The following is a 5,394-nucleotide window of genomic DNA, read 5'->3' on the forward strand; positions in this document are numbered from 1 at the left end:
AACCACACCAAGCTTTAACTCACTGATGATTTTTTTCATGGGAAATCTTTTTTAAAAAGGACAAATGATACCTTTAGAACAAAATGGAAATGAACTTTGACTCGGAGTGAACTGAAGTGGGTGATAAACCTGAGAAATGATATTGTAATAGGCAATGCTTTACTTCAGTTCATAAGGGAAAAACAAACAAATAAACAAACAAACCTAAACAGAAACACAGGCTTGATATATTTCTTCTGAATCAGTCCGTAGGAGCAATTTGCTCTCCTCTTAAATTACACTGCATGACAAAACTAAACTTTTGAATGTTGTCAGTGTTCAAAATGATCTTCCAAAACATTCGCTAATTCTTTACTTATATAGATATCACAACAGACTTGTTCTTATGTAATCACTAAGTAAGGGATCAACCTTCTGCCCCACCTGCAAGTTTTCTAAGTTTGTATCCTAGATCAGATTTCTCCTTCCCATTTGCATACTTCTGTTTCAATTTTCCACATACTGAACAAAACCATCATCCACTGCTAGGAGAAAAGTTATCTGAGGCTTTAAAATGATAGTGTCTTGTAGGACTCTGAGCCAACCATAACTCTGGCCATTGCTAGTACCTCTTCAATTTGATTGACAGGTTTGTTTGTTTGTTTGTTTCTGTTTTTCTGTTGTTCTTTTTTTCCTTTAAGTTACATTTAATTCTTACATGGAAAACATTTGTCACCTCTTCATATTTCAGAGACAAATTTAATATGTTTATCTTGGTTAAATTCTTTTAGAGGTAAGATGTATACAATTCAGGAGAGGATGACACTTCATTTACAATCCTCAAACTATTTCTTCATGAGTCTGCATGCTGGTTGGAAAGTTTATATCTATTTGTGGCTGTGAGTCAAGTAGATAGGCAATGCAATCTGCCAAAGGAGCTAAATTTAATGCAGATCATGGTCCTCCCTGTCTTTCTCTTAGTACTGAATCGCCTAATGTCTCCCACTTCCCCCCCCCACCAAGAAATGGCCATAAAGATTTTCAAGCAAAGTTTCAAATATATGTCATTCCATTTCTGATAGGCCCTCTGAACTGCTGTAGATAATGGGAAGTTAAAAATATTTTCATTTTCCAAGATTAGAAGTAATGTAGGGAACAGTTTAAGTTATAATAACTAGCATATAGAAATTTCTCAATAAGACACTGATTATTATCATATTCAATATGGCCCAATTGACTATTTTGACTCTCTAATGAAGGGTCATTCTTACTATAACCTTCTCTGCTACTGTACTTCCGTAACACTTTGTGGGCTTTCCTGAAAATTAATTATAGTTAGTCTGTATTCTCCACCTGCTATGTTCTAAATGTTTGTGTCCCACCAAAATGTTGAAATCCTAACATTTCAGGAGGTCATGAGGGTGGCGCCGTTATGAATGGAATTAGTGTTTTTATAAAAGAGACTCCACAGAGATTCCTTGCCCTATATGAACACATCAGCTATGATTTGAAAAGAGGGTCCTCACCAAAACGCGACCAGGATGGTACCTTGACCTTGGGCTTCCAGCCTCCAGAACCAAAAGAGATAAATTTCTGTTGTTTATAAGCTACCTAGTCTGTGATATTTTGTTATAGCTGCTTGAAAAGACTAAGACATAGCTAGGCTAAAAACTTCGAGGATTCAAGTTTTAGCCTAATTAGTTTTGCATTCTAAACAGTGCAGAGTGTAGTATCTTGCTCACAATAGACATTTGTTATATGCTGATTAAAATGATTTGAATTAAACAAAGAAGCCACAGAAGACAATGTTCAAAGTGCAAATTTGAATCTAATTTGTAGATAAAAATAACGACCTAAGCATTTTAAAACCAGATGCTACTTGATATTACTATTTAGATATTTTCACAAGATGTATACCCTCAGAAAGGTTTATTACAGCACAGTGCAAAGATTTGTTTTGTCATCTGTCTTCATGATTACATCATAAGTTCTTGGAGGCAGTATGTGCAGGGTCTATCACAGTGCCTAGCACATAATAACAGCTTAATAAATGTTTACTGAATGAATAACTCAATGGAAGAATAATAAATGAATATACTCAAAGGGTAGTTGATCTAAATGAAATTATCATGACTTAAATTTGCTAGCTTTCTGAGACAAGTAAAGAAGGAAACAAAAAATGGAGGTCAATAGAATTTTCAATACAAACTAGAATCACAACAATATCTTGAGCTATGCAGAAACATTAAGATTTTTGGAAGGTTTATGGTATTAAGCATGTTTACCAGATGCTGTCTATTAGTTATTACTATCAGGTAAAAGCCTTACAAACCTTTAAGAGGCTATTAGTAGTGAAACAATATCTCAAGTAACTTATTCAAAATAGTCCTAATATATGTAACTTTTGCTAGTTTGCCTTAAGCTACTTACAAAAACACTAAAAAGACAAAACATGGAATCAAAGCTCAAAAAATGTAAGGATAGAATCTGGAAGGAACTTTACTAACCAATAGTAGGTCAATTTTCTTCGCATTTTCAGGTTTCATCTCAAAGAGAACGCCTGAAAAAGGTAGGAAGACACTTTATCATTTCCTTGTGTTTTTCCTTTGGGTGTATATCCAGAGTATACATGAACCAATGGAAAATATGATTTATGTGTTGATTTTTGAGGTATTTAAAATTTATTCTCAGACCTCCCCTACTTTTGCAATTGCCATCTTTCTCACCATTCAGAAAAAGCATCTTTCAGAAACAGCTGGGCAAGAGCTATGGAGGGGACCCCTGATTGCTTATTGCACACTGACTGCTTTTTTCTTCAAAAGCAAAGCTCTGGAGACAGTCATAGAAATATTCTGGATACAGTGGATGGAGGGACTCTTAGGTTGGTGTCTGTTATATCTTCCACAGTTTCAGAGGACCAGCAGGAAGTAAAAGAGAATTCACCACCTGAGTGGAGTGAATGCCTGCTAGAAACTGAAAGTCATATTGAAATCTGGACACATCAACTTTCTTTCTAAGTATGAATCTGAGAAGAGGATTTTGTTGTCATTGATTTATCAGAATGTGGCTTAGGATAATTGAACCATTCTATATTCAGAGAATCAATGAATTCAGGAAGTGCCCCATTCAATAATTTGTAAGAGGGGGGAAAAACCAAAGCAGAACACTAAATAACAGGGGCGCCTGGGTGGCACAGCGGTTAAAGCGTCTGCCTTCGGCTCAGGGCGTGATCCCGGTGTTGTGGGATTGAGCCCCACATCAGGCTCCTCCACTATGAGCCTGCTTCTTCCTCTCCCACTCCCCCTGCTTGTGTTCCCTCTCTCTCTGGCTGTCTCTATCTCTGTCGAATAAATAAATAAAATCTTTAAAAAAAAAAAAAAAGAACACTAAATAACAACAAAAACAACAAAAACCTACTGTGGAATACCACTTTGAAGACTTGAGGGAAGAGTATTTTTCTAAAATTAATGTTTTACAAGACTCAAGAGAACATTCTGGAACTTGCTTACTATTCTCAATAAAATGCAAGAAGAATGAGCCTCTATCAGGCAGGACTAGCAGGGAGTACAGGATAAAATGAATTACAAAAGAGAGATAAAAAGCTAAAGAAAAATTTCGATAAAACTACATGTATAGCAGGAAAATCCAAGCCCACATTTTACAACCTCTGAGGATACTGAAATATAGTAATGATAACACAGAAGCATGAATCAGTGACATGGAGGATGGACTTGAGAAGCTCTCTTAAAATGAACTACAAGAAGAGGGTAAAGAGATTAAAATTATGAAAGAGAACATGATAGTTAATAAGACCTAAAAGGGAGCTTTAATATGTGACTAATTTGCATTTCTAAAGAAGGAACTAAAACATAACACAGAAACAGTAAATAAAAATATGATAGACAAAAATTTGACTGACCTGAATATACAGATTTGAGTGACATTACTAAATTCAAGACAAACATAAAAATGCAACCTACAAAAGTCATATTGAAAATATTTTGAATTCCAAGGTAAATAACTAATAATTTAAAAACTGTCCTGTACCTGTACTCTGAAAACTATAAAACACTGATGAAAGAAATTGAAGACAACACAAACAAATTGAAAGATATTCCATGGTCATGGATTGGAAGAATATTGTTAAAATGTCCATATGACCCAAAGCAATCTACACATTTAATGCAATCTCTATCAAAATAAACAACAGCATTTTTCACAGAACTAGAACAAATAATCATAAAATTTGTATGGAACCACAAAAGACACCGAATAGCCAAAACAATCTCAAAAAAGCTGGAGGTATCACAATTCCAGATTCAAGTTATACTACAAAGCTGTAGTAATCAAAACAGTATGGTACCGGCACAAAAACAGACACATAAATCAATGGATTAGGATAGAAAGCCCAGAAACAGACCCATGATCATATAGTCAATTAATCTCCAACAAAAGAGTCAAGAATATGCAATGGGGAAAAGTCTCTTCAACAAATGGTTTTGGAAAAACTGGACGGCTACATGCAAAAGAATGAAACTGGACCACTTTCTTAAAGCATATACAAAAATAAACTCAAAATGGATTAAAGACCTAAATGTGGCTCACTTCGGCAGCACATACTCTAAAATTGGAATGATACAGAGATTATTATGGCCCCTGCACAAGGATGACATGCAACTCTGTGAAGCGTTCCATAAAACAAACAAATAAACAAACAAAAAACAAAAAAAACCTAAATGTGAGACAACATAAAAAGCCTAAAAGAGAGCACAGGCAATAATTGCCATGGCAATATGTTTCTAGATGTCTCCTGGGGCAAAGGAAACAAAAGCAAAAATAAACTGTTGGGGCTACATCAAAACAAAAAGCTTCTGCACAGCAAAGGAAACAACAAATCTAAGCGATAACCTACAGAATGCGAGAAGATGACATGTCAGATAAAGGATAGTATCCAAAAAATATAAAGAATTTATACAAACTCAACACCCCCAAAACAAATAATCCAATTAAAAATGGGCAGAAGACATGAACAGACACTTCTCTAAGGAAGACATACAGGTGGTCAACAGACACAGGAAATGATGCTCAACATCACTGATCATCAAGGAAATGCAAATCAAAACCACAGTGAGATATTACCTCACACCTGTCAGAAGGGCTAAAAATAAAAACACAAGAAACACATGTTGAAGAGGATGTGAAGAAAAAGGAATCCTTGTGCACTGTTGGTGGGAATGCAAACTGGTGCAGTCACTGTGGAAAACAATGGAGGTTCCTTAAAAAGTTAAAAATAGAACTACCCTCTGATCAGTAATTGCACTATTGGGTATTTACCCAAAGAATACAAAAACATGAATTCACAAGAATATATGCACCCCTGTGTTTATGGCAGTATTATTTTATTTTATTTTTTTT

At 35.1% G+C, this 5,394-nt stretch overlaps 1 non-coding gene across 1 annotated transcript; it reads left to right on the forward strand.

Annotated features, from left to right (window-relative positions):
* The first annotated feature begins 4,575 nt into the window (after positions 1-4,575).
* On the forward strand, positions 4,576-4,680 carry LOC117796892. Its single transcript, XR_004621589.1, has one exon. It is a non-coding gene; the product is annotated as a U6 spliceosomal RNA (small nuclear RNA).
* Positions 4,681-5,394: the final 714 nt, after the last annotated feature.

Source organism: Ailuropoda melanoleuca, chromosome 16, assembly GCF_002007445.2.
Source record: "Ailuropoda melanoleuca isolate Jingjing chromosome 16, ASM200744v2, whole genome shotgun sequence".
NCBI lineage: Eukaryota > Metazoa > Chordata > Mammalia > Carnivora > Ursidae > Ailuropoda > Ailuropoda melanoleuca.